This window comes from Rattus rattus, chromosome 17, assembly GCF_011064425.1.
Source record: "Rattus rattus isolate New Zealand chromosome 17, Rrattus_CSIRO_v1, whole genome shotgun sequence".
In the NCBI taxonomy this organism is placed as follows: Eukaryota; Metazoa; Chordata; class Mammalia; order Rodentia; family Muridae; genus Rattus; species Rattus rattus.
The window spans coordinates 18,361,695-18,376,935 of record NC_046170.1 but is presented as its reverse complement, the minus strand read 5'-3'; the positions used below and the strand labels follow the sequence as shown (position 1 = coordinate 18,376,935).

Below are 15,241 nucleotides of genomic sequence, written 5' to 3'. Positions count from 1 at the left end.
CTCTCTCTCTCTCTCTCTCTCTCTCCTAGTTTAATCTACATATTTTAGAGTGTCCCAATTTGAGTGGAATCATCTCTTTCCCCTCAAATGCTGTAATTAGCATCATTTAAAATAAAACTTGAATAAAATATTGAAACCTCAAAAAGAACTGTCAAAACATGAAGTAGAACATATAAAAAGGAAAGGGGGAGGTAAACAGACCAGCATGAAGTCCATTGAACTTTGCTCTCTGCCGCTTCATTTGATCTATGGGAATGAGGAATACCATTAGCTGAAATGTTTTACTTTCTTCTTGACAGGAATATAGGAAAACTCATCTTAAGAAATGAAAGCAATAAAAAGTATATGTCAAATTGAGTTTGTAACAACACTCTTTATTTCTCGTACTAGTGGTCATTGCTCAGTGCATTGGATTTTAGAATTCTTTAAGATGCCTAAACCCATTCCTTGTGATTCATCAGATCCAAGACAGGAAGAACACTGAGTATAAACTCAAGCACAAAAAAGACATAATGGAGATTCTCCAACAGTTAAGATTTTGAATGTTAAGCTTTTGATTCCAAATGCAGTTTCTTTGAAATAGTAAAATCTTTCAGCATCTGAGAAGATATATTTTATAAAACATTAAAGTCTATTTTGACATTTGTTAAATATAGTTTACTGAAGTTGACCTATTTTGTATAATGTATGTCTATGTATGTGTATGTGTGTGTATTAATGCACCTGTGTGTATATTTCTTTGTGTGTATAAATGCACCTATGTATGTATATTTCTTTGTGTGTATAAATGCACCTATGTATGTATATGTACATGATCCTTGGTATATGGGTACATTTCTCTGTATGTGTTTGCACAAATGTGCATATGTGTACATGCATGTGTGTGTGTGTGTGTGTGTGTGTGTGTGTGTGTGTGTGTGTGTGCATCTGTAGCTGACTGCCTGTTGCTTTATAAAACATGGGGGAGCCTGCTCAGTAGACAATGAAGGAAGCATGTCACAGGGCTTGTGCTTTAAGACAGTTGCACAGATGAAGCTTGTCTCCTCACTTTAATTAAAAAGTCAAGCACACAGCTGTATCCACTCATTTTCTCCAAAGCCCTTTCACAGATAGAACTGTTGGTACCAGGAAGAATGTTTTGCTTTTAAACCTTGTGGGCTCTGTCCTTTACTTTTTTGTCTTTCCTCACGTGACACCATTTGGCAGTTACATGTCATTGAGCCATTGCTTGCTGATATGGTCCCAATGTAGAGAGAAGCAACAGATATTTGCTGTTCAACACTGCTGTAGGTTCTGGTCAGAATATGCAAGTCTTTCCACTGATAGCACATTCTAGTCCTTTACAGGTTAGTATAAATATATGGTTGTCTCAGTTTGTATGCTTTTTCTATAGAACTGAACTCCCTCCTTCTCTAGGTTACATGTGTCTAAATATCCCTATATTTTAAGAGCTATGCTACTATTTACTAGCTACAGTGTAAATATATAAAGAGTATATCACTTATCACTTAGTGATACAGTTATTAATGAAGATGAACATGCTTGTGACCCTTGAACGTTATTTTCCTCAACCATGAATGCGATCACACTCAGAGAACTTTTCAAATGCATGCTGTTTTCTGTCGGTATCAATGTGCTTTGTATAAATATTTGAAAACAAATGACTTAGGAGATCCCAATGGTGAGTTTCCTAAAACTTGCAATCCTAGCTTGATCCTGACTCTAGTGAAAGGGAAATCATGTCACATGACTCTTGTAAATGACTTCTTTCTCATCTCCTTCCATTACTGAGCTCTTGCCATCTGTTCTCCACATATTGGATGCTATTTTTGAAGCATGACAAAGATCGCCTCACCTCATTTCTTGGCTCAGGACCCTACCAAAGTTTCCTCTCGTAATTGCGATATGAACCCAATGTTACCATAGCTCTGTCTTTCTTTGCTTCTCACTCCTCCCCGCTCCTTCTGTATGAACTGTCACCTTGGTTTCAGAGCCTGTGCATTTAGTGTTTCCGTGGCCTGCAGAGACATTATTCTTTCTTAGTTCCCACTGACGTGGAACTTTCTCATGAGGAATGACTTAAAGTCATGACTCAGTAACCTAGCTTCACTAGAGCTGGTGACATAATTAGTTACATTTAACAGCACTACACTATTTCAATACTGTACATGATTTCATTATTTTAATATTTTCCACCTCTTCCTGATGGTCACATGTGTGATTCACAAAGACTATGTTGTCTTCCCTTACCATGTACAAAGAAGTAAGAGTTCAGAGCAACCGAGGTCAGGAAAACACTGTGGTGCAAGGTAGATTTGGGTACTGGGTGCCTGCAGTAGTTCTGTGCCTAGTGTTTTCAGTGCCTGTGACATATATCCATCCATTGACCTCTGACAGTGACTTTGACATAGAAACCTCTCAAAGGGAGAGAATGACCCAACACTGAAGCTCACTTGTAGCACTTGTGCCCTGGGTCTCAGGGCACTTTAGGATCTCATAGAATCTCGAGAGTCTTCAGGACTTTGGTTTGCATATGTTGTGCTAGCTATGCATACTTCCCACATTAGAATCAAACATCAGAAACTTTCAAAGTTTCAATTTATGTAAAGTCACATATAATCGAATATAGTTCAATTACACCTTTATGAGAAAACAAAACCTGTACTAAGTAGGTAGCATTTTATGTTTGTAAATCTCTTCAAATTCTGATCAATTAAGAAAGACCATGTGTGCTCTGTGTGTAAAGTTTTGTGAAATAATAGGCTGTATGAACCTCCAAATACTCTACTGTGTCCCATGTAAAGAATGAAGATTCAAAAGGACACTATTACCTGAGTATCACTGTGGACATGGTTTTGACCTCACACAGCTCCTGATTAGATCACACTTGAGAGCTGCAAACCTGTGGTATGAGTAATTGCCAGGAAGGGCTGGATGGAGAGATGGTTCAGCCATACTGGCTAGGCTCACAAGCAGACTGCCAGGAATTGCAGGGAATTGGTAGGCTGCCACATCTACATGGTAGCAGGGGCTTAAGAAACAGCAGATTTACATCAACACACTAATCTCTCCCATCTTGTTAGTCATGTGTCTTGGTGGAGAAGCCTCTTACCTTGGAGTTCTCTTTACTTGTGAGTTTAAAGTAAGACTTGGAGTCTCACTTTCCTCCATCACACATCAGACACAAAGAACCATGATAGGAAAACCTGTGCTTAGAGTTAAAGGAATGAGGGCAGGGACCCTGGCATAAGCACACACATTTTCCAACTTCTACTGGTGATTCTAAGCAGTTTTGTTGAGACTTGTGAACCAAAGGCCTAGAGGCTCTGGTAAAATTCCCACAGAGAAGGAACCTGTTGTGACAGTGCGGCCCAGCTACTGCAAGTCGAATAGCCATGTCCCTTTTGCCTGGGAAGGAAGGCAATACTTGTTGAATAGATACATTGGTAGTCCTTCCATTCCATGATTCAAATTACCTTGCTATTCTCTAGTTCTTGGGAAAAATAGCCTTTATAGGTATATTATAAATCATTTTTCAATAGGGCTATATAATCTCTTGACAAGAAGAAACCAAATCTAGGTTGTAAATGACCATATGGATTACGTGGACAATACCACAATGACTTACAGGGAACAACACATTAATAGACACATGCTTGCATTTATATTAGTGTTTTGTGTCTAATGGCTTGTTGATTAAGTCATGACTGTAGTCTTGAGTGCTGTTAATATGTAACAGTGGTGTTTTCAGATCTAGTAGTGTGATCAATTGTGTTTGTTTCTATTCCCTAAGGCTAATAGAGTTTTAGTTTAAAAAAAAACAACAAAACAACAACAAAAAAAAGTTTGTTAAACAACCCAAGGGAAACCCATTAAACTCACCATTTGTCCTGCCTCTGAAAAGACACAATGTCATGAAGCATAGTCTTCAAAAGCAGACCATCTAATGCCAAACTAGCTTCTTGCTAATGAACTGGTATTGACAGATCACTTCTAAAGTTCAGGTTTCTCTCCTGCAAAATGGGCAATAATAAGGCAATTCATATCTGAGAGAGCCATGTGTTAAATTAGCATATGCAACCCTCCAATAACGGAACCTGAGTCTAAGTGTCCCTGTTTTTTACCTTGCTTTCACTATATCAATTCACCAACTGTAAGTTTTCAATGACCGTGTTTGATGGTAGAAAGATCTTAGAAGCACATAGGTCTAGTGTGAGGCTAATGAATCAACATCAATGACTTTCTTTCCACTTTTCAGAAGGATGATAGAATTATGTTGTATGTTAAGTTGCAGGGTAAGGACGAGGGGTAGATTGCAGATGAAGTTACCTGTGAAGGTCTGCCTGACAAACTGTTGATGTTGAATGTATGGAATTGAACTAGGTTCTATACATAATTTACATATTAATAATAGCCATGTGTTTGGGAGAATATGCTAGCTTTCTATCACTATTAAAATAGAAAAATCAACTTATTAAGAGGAAAGATTTAATTTTGATTTCCAGTTTATATGTTTTCATTAGTGAGTCAACAGCACTGTTGGCTTTGACCCTCAGTGAGGTAGTGGATCTTGACATAAGTGTATGGAAAACAAAACCGTCCAAATCATGGAGGTGGCAGATAGAAAATAGGACAAATAAAGAAGGGACTGACCCTCACTTTCCCCTTCAAAGGCATACCCCTGACCTTCTAAAGTCATGCCACTGAAGCCCACCTCCTTCAGTTTCTACTGCATCCTCATAGAGTCAAGCTGGGCACCAGGCCCTTGAAAGGCAGGTGGCTATTCCAGGCACAGACTCAGCAGTGAATATCAGAAATAAAGTTCTAACACCCAGAGAACAGCTGCTTCGTCAGGGCCCGGGTATTGACTTCAGCACCTGTGGATCCCAACTTCAGAATATGCTTTCGAATTGTGAAGAGTTATTAGACTTTCGTTTCATTTTAAAGGGTTACATATGTCTTGATATTTTGATGAAATCTGTTATAACCTGCATAGCTCTTGGGAGATGCTTCTTTTTTGCTTTACACAGGGCAGGACTCGACTCATACAAACAGTCAAGAAATACGATGTCTAGAGGATTCTCCTATTCCTAACCCTGTGTTAGTCTCAGGAAGATCCAAAAATAAACCTTCTAGAGAGCAGAGTAGAAGAGCTGTTGGGAGACACCTGTTACCTACAGGACTGCACTCTTTCTATTGGCCATTCGTATTCAGCAGAATGTATGGATCTTCCAGCTACAACCTGTGAAAGAAAGGGAAGATCTGCAGACAATGTTTTTTACTGTTTCATAGCGTTTCACTTGTGTGCAATAGATCTTTTTATCATTGGAAAGGGAAATGGAATACGATGGAGGGAACGACAGGGATACTCAGAGTTATAGGAGTCTGGAGCCCCATCACAGTCAGCATTAACCTGAAGAACCACATGCGTCCTGTGTGATCGCTAGACTTCGGTATCATAGTGTATTCATAGAGAAGAGTTAGAAGTCTTAAAGTGCCAGCCATTCAGTGTAAAGGGACCCATGTGGCCAGAGAGCTCTAATGTGAAAATCACTGCCTCAGAAAAAGGAAAAACATCTTATGCACACAGGATGCATCCAAACTAGAACTGTGCTTACACTTGCTGTTATTCGTATTTTCCGTCACAGTCTGTTGAACGTTCATATGTGTATGATTTGGGACAATGTGTTTTGACATTTGGAAGATGATTGTGTGTACCTAGTAACAACCACGATGGCCTGTCGCTGTCAATAACTGTTGCAGCCATTTTGGATGACATTCAGCCTTTGGGACACATGCTATGTACCAGAAGAGCCACGTATAGATAGATATTTGAAAGTGCTGTATAAGACGTCTCAGTGAACAAACTAATATATTCACAGGCACCATTTTATTTACCTTTGCAATCATACTTAAGGACCTCTATGAAATACTAGCTTTTCATCCCTTAATTGTAGGTTGGGAGGGTTCATTCGTTTTCCAACTACTGCGTATAAAGATAGAGGACAGAGGATAGAGGAATAGCTATTTAGTATATGCGTCACTCACATGAGACCCTAGGTTCAAAACACACACACACACACACACATACACACACACACACACACACACACACACACACACACACATACATGCGCATGCGCACGCATGCACACAGTAAGAGAGAGAGAGAGAGAGAGAGAGAGAGAGAGAGAGAGAGTACAAATTCTATTTGCATATGACGTGGCAAATGAGGAAAGCAGTACTCTGAGTACATATAGAATAACAGCCAGCCAGATGACACAATCCAAATATTTCCATATGTTTGAGCATATCTTCAAGCTGTGTAAACAGAAATGACCAGATAGAGTAAATTTAATCTGTGGACATTTTTGAAAGTTAAAGATCAGCTTAGCTATGGGCCTCTGCCTGCATGGAGAAAGAACACTCAGCAACATGTTCAGTCTCTGTAGTGGGTTAAGTGAGAAATGGAGACATTATGGCTTTCTGAGTGGCTTTTCTTTTCATTAATTTAAAACTGATGTATTGAATTCCTATGAAGTGGGAGGCTAACGGAACAGGTGACAGATGAAAGGGGGGAAGAAAACAGGGGGGAAACTAAGGAGGACCAAAGGCAGGACAGGACAGTTCAGAAGCACAGAGGAGATGTGAGTTGATACAGGAGGACAAAGGAGCCATTTCTCACCTAGAGGCATCCATGGAGGCTGCTGGAACTGAAAGTCTAAAATGCCAGGTTTCACTGAGCAGAACATCAGTGCTGCCAAGCAGAGAACTCCACAGTGATTCTAGGTTGTATGTGCAGCTGAAAGGACAAACGTGGAGATCAAAACCAGACTCAAATTCTAGGCCACTCTTATGCTAAAGACATTTGCAAGTTTTTGAGGCAGTATAAGATATGATGCTTTTAAAGAGATACACAGAAAACATGTGCTCTTTGAGAGTTGTAAAACAAGACTACCTGTCACCTTTCTTAAATCTTGGAAAGAGATACTACACAAAACCAGAGTCATTACCAAGCTGCTCAGGGTAAACAACACAGAATTGGCATTTACACAACAGAAATTGACTTTCTCATAGTTCTGTAGTCAGGAAGTGCAACCTAGAGATGCTGGCAGGGTTGAATTCCTCTAAGACTCTCTTCTTGGTTTGCATGTATCCACTCTCTTACTACCTTCTGCACATGAGCGTTCTAAGCATTTCTTCTTATAGCTGTTATATTAATATCAGGTCCATTCTACAGTCCTATTCCTTAATCTAGTTATGTCACTAGATTTCTGGTCCTGTCTTCAAATACAGTGATTCTCAGAGGTACTGAGAACAAAGGAAGGTGACAACATCAAAGGGTATTGAAAGTCCAGTGCTATTCTAACCCACTTCAATCTTTGACCTAATTGATCAGCCCTAGCCCACCATAAACATTTGCTTAGCAAAGGGCAGACATATTCTTCCTGCCTGGAGGCATCATCATGAGTTCTGTAGTTACTTAACATTTAAAGTAATCACTAGATGACTTTCAATATTTAAAAAATAAATCCTGAGGCTGGAGAGATTGCACATTGGTTAAGGGCATACAGCTCTTTACAAAGACCTGAGCTTGGGTTTGCATCCATATTGGATAGCTGACAACTGCCTGTAACTCTAACTCATGTCCACGTGCCCCTCCCCAAACCTATATGCACATAATTAAAAGTAAAATGAACTATTCTTTTCAAATTTTCATGCTAAGTTTCTTAATTTTCTCTGGCTGTACATTATAATCACAAAGAGAATGAGCTTTGAAAAAATCCCGATGCCTGGATTCTTTCGTAGTACTTTTGAATGAATTTTACCGAGGCATGGCTTATGTATGATACTGAGATGAACACAGAAACAAAAACATGCTGGTAATGATTAATTCTAATATGCAAGGCTGAAGTTACAGCTTGGTCGTTAACTGCCCTCCAAGACCCCTATGTTAAAACCTGAGCATTCAGCCAGTGGTGAGGAAACCTACAGGAGGCAGGTCCTGGAGGGGGGAAGTTAGGTCATCGGAAGCTGCCCTTGAAATGGATTTTAGGACTTTGGCTTCTTCCTTTGTCTCTTTTTTCCCTGAGATAAACAGACCTTTTAATTATGTTCTCTATTATGATGCATTGCTCTACCACAAGCCCAGTGATGTAGGGTTGAGCAACCATGGACTAATATCTCTAAAAACAAGAGCCAAAACAAACATTTTCTTCCTTCAAGTTGATTCTTTCAGGTACTTATTGCCCACAGTAACAGAAAATGCTAACAAACTAATAACAACCATTTTAGATCACCAGTTTTGGGAATGATCTTCACTAAAAGGGTTGTATGCCCACTTACATGGGCACTTAAAAAAACCTAGAATGACCCTAAGAAAGATAAATAAATATTAATAATATCCATTTATCAAAAGAATTATGGTTTTTGATTCTTCATATTAAGAGGGATCTTAAGAATTTCAGAATTATTTAAAGCTAGGTTGTTATAACTTACATATTAAGTATCCTCTATGACTTATGTGTTAAGAAAACTTGCTTTACAGATGGCTGAAGGGATAATTCAATTTTTATAATTTTTTTTCTAATCCCTATTGTCTCTTATATCTAAAAAAATACCTTTTATTGTATTTCTTAGTTAATGTTCTCTTGTTGAGACAGGACACCATAGCTACAACAATTCTTGTAAAGAAAGGCATTTAATTAGGAATAGCTTATAGTTAAAGTGGTTTAGTCCATTATCAGTGTGGTAGAAAGCATGGTGGCACACAGGTAGATATGGTACTATAGAAGTAACTGAGAGTTCTATATCTAGATTGCCCAGGGAGGGGTAGGGGAGGGAGAGGGGAGAGAGAGAGAGAGAGAGAGAGAGAGAGAGAGAGAAAGAGAGAGAGAGAGAGAGAGAAGAGAGAGAGAGAGAGAGAGAGAGAGAGAAGAGACTGAACCTGTTATGGCTTGGGCATTTGAAACCCTGAAGCCCACCCCCAGTGACACACTTCTTCCAACAAGACCACACCTCTTAATCCTTACAAAGTAGTGCCACTTGCTAATAGACCAAGCATTCAAATATAGGTTCTTATTGAGGTCATGCTTATTCAAACCACCACACTAACTGAATCATTCTTTTACCCCCGTGTTTGTAACAATGTCTCTACCACCCTCAGGGAAGAGCTAGTGAGCTGGAAGAATTCGGGATGAACTTTCAAATGGGGCTCCAAGATTCTGAGGACCATATTTCTACATTAATTGATTCATCCTATCATCAAAATCATTTAAGCTTTCATATGTTACATGTTCTCTGCTCAAAAGAAAAATTGAATAATCGTGGAATTGTTTACTATCTCAGACTCACTGTTGAGTTTTAGTAAACTTGAAACTATTATCAATTACTTTTGAATGTTTGATTTTTAAATAACCAGATAATTCTTATTGTCCACGGACAAACAAATGAATAACACTTCCTTCAAAAGAAAGCCCACAAAACAAAAACAAACAAAGAAAACAAAACAAAAACCCATTTGTCTTATTGACCTTTACCTTTCTAAAATCTACAGTTTCTATAATGCTGACTGGACCATAATAAATGCTTGATATATGTTTGCTGAGATTAAAGTGGGAAACAAAAATTTAGCAAGAGCTATTTTGTTTTTACCTCATCACCACAGTTTGACTGTAAACTTCCCTTGAAAACAAATGAAAACTCTAGAGAGCCCTGGCTTCTGAGATGGCTGTGAACATCAAGCTTGCGCCCAGTGCTGAAAGCTCATTGCATGGCCATCATGTAAGGCGGGATCAAAGTGAGCTCTGAGATTTTCCCTCCATGCCCATACAGCTCATCGCAGTTCCCATAATAGTAGCAATCCTCCCATTCTCCCATCAGTCCTCAGGGCTTCCTTTAAGACAATGATCACATCCCAGAGTAAAAATGGTGGTCACAGCACACTGGGAAGAATTCGGGTAGCCATGGGTAGGAAAGATTGACCACCTGTAAGTAAGTTAGAGATATATCGAGGTAGGGCATCCTAACGAGCTACTGCACCATGGAGAGACAACATTTAGTGTTTAGATTTTATGAATTTAAAAGGAAAAAGATTGTCAGTGTTTTTGTGATAAAGAGATGATGTATCATTGAAGAAATAGGAGTTTTTTAATTTTGATTTTAAGCACTATTGTAGGGTTGAATGCTAGTTCAATGTCACAGTTCTTACCTAGTATGAGGAAACCCTTGGTACTGCCTCAGCACCAAAAACAGTATGCAATATTTTAATGTCAAAATATCATGTGATTTAAATTAATATGCAAATATATATGTATATATGAATGGATTTCTTCTGAAGACAAACATGTGCTGGGGGAGAATTAATTTGGAAGAATTCAGGGAGCCACAGGTAGAGAAGATTGACCAATTGGAAATAAGTTAGAACTATACAGAGATAGGATATCCTAGTGAGCTAGTGCACATTAGACTGGCTATCTATAGCACTTAGATATTATATATTTCAAACAGATAACATGTTTCATTGTTATCACGGTAAATAAATAATATACACAAAGAATTTTCTATTGCTCAGTTTGACCATGGAGGAGACCACACAGCGAGAAGCACAAACAGGAGGCTTCTGGCATTTTCATTTGTCTCAGCTGACAGTCATCCAGAAAATGAAGACCTGCTCTACAGCAGTGTAGGATATTCAATTGAACTTACAGCCTGTGGATGTTTAGGGGCCAGATTTTTCCTGGTTGAGTCTCTGAATGATGACATAGGCAGCTTGCCCTTGAACCACAGACTTGTGAGATCTGCCTGGAGAACAGGCTGTCCCACACCTGGAGTTCTGTTAGACCTGCAAACAAGTCAATGCCCACTGTTTGGGGGAGTAAGGCTTGTTACACACCTGTACAAAGTTCTGTGCCAGTTAATATAGGGACATGGTGGTTATTGGCCATCAGCTGATAACTTTCTCTCATGTACCTACTTGGAGACTTAGCTCTCTAAGTCTGCGGGCAAACAATCCCCTATTGAAACCTTCCAGTTGATGCAACAGATATTCCTAACATATGCTGCTGTTGGTGGGGTTGAGTTATGGGGTCACACTTGAGCCCTGTGACACTTCCTTACAGGATAATCACACAACAGGAGGAGGTAAACATTTTTCACTATCATGGTTTCATGTCTCAATATCAGGGATTCCCTATCAATATCAACAAGGGTCTCGAGTAACATTTATGTGAGGAAACAGACTCCAATCCTACATCAAATTCACTTCCAAATACATTGTCAAGTTAGACCATATTCTTGGTGGAGGATATATGCTCTTTCATGGGTGTTCCTCCCAGATGACCCCCAACTTTTCCCTCCATTCTATCTATATCTCTCTAGAGATATAGGAGGAGCTTGCTCTATTCTTACCTACCAATGCAGAAATGGACCTATGTGAGCTCTGGACAATGCAGCCAGGAACACAGGTTCTGGATATTGTGACCTTCTCCTTGGCTGACTCTGGACCTCCAGCAGACCTCATTGTGTAGCAGTCTTCCCCTATGAGACAGAGGCATCCATGTTCTGTTAATAAGATTCACTACCTTCAGGAGTTTTCTTCTTCAAGTATGAGCTTGAATGTGCTCTATTTCCCTACCGCAGCCATATTCTGGAGCTCCTAGAAGCTTTGAATGTTAGCAGAGTAGTCTGCATGGAGCTGATGAGAGTTGGGGTTCCTAACTACTTGCCAGTATGTGGTTATCATATGGAAGTAAACTAGCTGTGTTTATCATTTCAAAGTTAGCAGACATGAACCTTGAACTTCTGGGATTGACAGGGGTTTAAAAACAGACAGAAGGGCAATTTGCTTTGTATGAGCTTAGGCGATAAGCCATATGTCTCTTACAATGTGGGTATGCATCTGGTCACACCCATCCCCTGGTCCACCTTGATTTATTTGCTGTCATAAACCTCTAGACCCAAGCTGGAAGGGCTTTGACTGTACACTTGGGTGAACATTTTTGTGTTTTGGGAAATTTCTTAGAGAGACACATTGAAGACACCTAGTAGGAAAAAATGTGAATAAGACCAAAAATGAATTCACAAGAAAGGCCATGAACTCTCCTCAGGTGGCATGACATAGTGAGGATCTAGAACATTTGAAATACTGAAGTAACAGCCATGGCTCCTTAAATTCCAGAACTATGTTATCAGTGACATACCCCTGCCTCTCCAGCATCATTAATTCTCTGTTGTTCTCAATCCTAGGCCTTCCATTTTCCTCATGTTGTAGTCCTTTCTGCTCATTTATTTCAGTCCCTTAACTCTGTTCTCACTTTGTACCTCCCCTTTCTAGCCCCAAACTGCTCCAAAGGCTGAAAAGAATACAATACAATTACTTACACAAATCTCATTTAAAAAGCTACCGTCAAAACAGACTCAGAGCTCTCAGAAGGCCTTGGGATAACTCGAGTGCTGATCCCAATAGCCATCCCTGATGTTCTGTTGCCTGGAAGGAGTATTTAAAGAAAAAAAATGCCAACTACATAACATCATGGCCTTATACATTTTTTGACCCAACTTACTTCTCCAAACTTTTTCAACTCAAGTCACTCCCTTGCAAGTTCCTTGAAGCATCCTCAGGAGCAAACTCTTCACAAAGGCAGTTGGACTTCAGCAGCCATATGGTGCTTATGTTTTACCTCACACCCTTTATGCTTTGTGGTATTCTTCCTTGCTGAAGACTCCTATTCATCTTTCAGGACCTGAGCACCTCTTCTCTGCAGACTGCCCCGGTAGCCACAGGCTGAGTAGTCTGCTGTCTAAACATCTAGAGTAAATGCTCGCATTCCTATGGTAGCACTTACTAGATCCTACTTGGGTGGTTTATATTGGTCACAGCCACCAGACACTGAAGCCTCCGAAAGAAGCCTGGGCCTCTATTTACTGGCAAACCACTGTTCTCCACACAGCAGTGCTAATACGCAGTAGGGTACATTGATATAGGGAAAGCTGTACCATGACATCAACTGTATCAACTCAAATGTTTTAAAATTATGCAAACCTGTACTTAACCTTTTATTATTTAAAAATAAATATAAAGTTCCTTTTCTCTGTCGTCTTCCCTTTCTCTTTCCCTTGCACACATAAAAACACACATACACAGGAGACTAACAAAGTGGCCCATGGTACCTTTGGTACCTTTAATTTTTTATGTTCATGGGATATAGAATTTTCTTTCTTCTCTCTCTTATTCATATTTATAAGGAATAATAAAAATCACATGAATATAGGAGTTTAATGGGCCATGCTGGAATTCTTAATATTATTCTAACTTTGTCTCTCTCTATATGCACATACATATAACCTAAATCAACTATTTCATGCAATCCTACTCACGTCAAGCCTCACCAGTTTCCATCACTTTTTATTTTATATTTTAATACAAGGGCATCCCTTTTGAGAATGTTTTTAGTAGTCAGTATTTTGAAAAAGAATGCAAAGAGTATGTATATGTATATGGGCTATACACATATGAATAACTGATATATATACATATATTAATATATTGATATATTAATATATATTCATATTAATATATATTGATATATTACTATATATTCATATTAATATATATTCACTTGCAAACCAAGTAGACTGCTTGTCTACTACCAGATAATTGGGTGACTTGACTATTGGCCATTAAAAGAAAGAGACAACTAAAAAGACATACTGCGCCCTCTTGAGAAAGTCCCCTGTAGACACAACAGCTATTCTTGGCATATGCTGTATTGGTGGGGGTGAGTTAGTGGGGGTCACACCTGAGTGGAAGGAATCCTGAGACACTTCCTTACAAGATATTCATATTACAGACATTTTACATGTATTATACTATATTACATATTACAGACATATTACAGATCATATAAGTATATATGTATATTTATATATGTATATATATGTATACACATGTGTGTATATAGGTATGCATATATAGTCTTCTATGAAGAGAAAAATAGGTTATACTTATTGACAATTTCATATAAGAAATGCATGTGTGTGCCTCTGTGTGTGTGTGTGTGTGTGTGTGTGTGTGTGTGTTTGTAGGGAGAATGCTCACTATAATTCATAACAGCTCAATATTTATGCATTTTTCCCATCTTCTGAGGGTAGCTAATGTGTCTTAGTCAAGGTTTCTATTCCTGCACAAAACATCATGACCAAGAAGCAAGTTGGGGAGGAAAGGGATTATTCAGCTTACACTTCCACATTGCTGTTTATCACCAAAGGAGGTCAGGACTGGAACTCAAGCAGGTCAGGAAGCAGGAGCTGATGCAGAGGCCATGGAGGGATGTTACTTACTGGCTTGCTTTCTTATAGAACCCAAGACTACCAGCCCAGGGATGGTAGCACCCACAATGGACTCAGTCCTCCCCCTTGATCACTAGTTAAGAAAATGCCTCACAGCTGGGTCTCATGGAGGCATTTCCTCAACTGAGGCTCCTTTCTCTGTGATAACTTCAGCTTGTGTGACGTTGACACACAGAACCAGCCAGTTCATCATGGCTCTCAGATAAAGAGACTGCATAGTGAACTGCATGGTACCAATTATGCAACCACCAAGCCACGAAACCCTTAGCAAAGGAGTCTTCCACCATGTGTTCTGAGCAGAGTATGCTCTATTAACTGTTATGCCCGCTCTGTTGGGATATTTCCCACCATTTATTTTGTGCACTGGTAAATAGTTCGCTGCTATAATGACTGACAAATTGTGCTAGTGGTAGAACTGGGTCTGTCATAAGAGATAAAGAGCCTCAAGCTGTGAATCAAAAGGCATACTCTTCTATAGCACAGGGCTTTATCCAGAGATGAAAACTGTTAAAGACCAGCAGGCTGTAGAAACTGGATGAAGCCCTTTGACACTGCTAGGGATATTGTAACTACCCCATCCTCTGTGACCATTGCCCTGTTATACACAGGCATATCAGAACCCCCTGGTTTCAGAGGGCTGTGCTTCTAAAGAGGTTGTATTAGAATGACGTTGCAGAAGGTTTTCCTTAGCTCACTTCCGGTCTCTTCATTTATCCCATCCCTCCCAGCCAGCGCTTGCTCTTCAATTAAGCAAGGCACACTCTGATATTTCTCTGTATCCATTTACCTCTTCCATCTCATCTTTATTTCCAAGGCTGTTATGCCAGTCTTATTTGGTTTTGCTTCCTCTTCTCTTCTGTGAGAAAGATAATCTCTCTCCCTCTTTCTCATT

At 39.4% G+C, this 15,241-nt stretch overlaps 1 protein-coding gene across 3 annotated transcripts in view; it reads left to right on the top strand.

Annotated features, from left to right (window-relative positions):
- Positions 1-15,241, top strand: part of Inpp4b (inositol polyphosphate-4-phosphatase type II B) — a 339,582-nt gene that overhangs the window by 82,982 nt on the left and 241,359 nt on the right. The gene's annotated exons all lie outside the window — the stretch shown is intronic.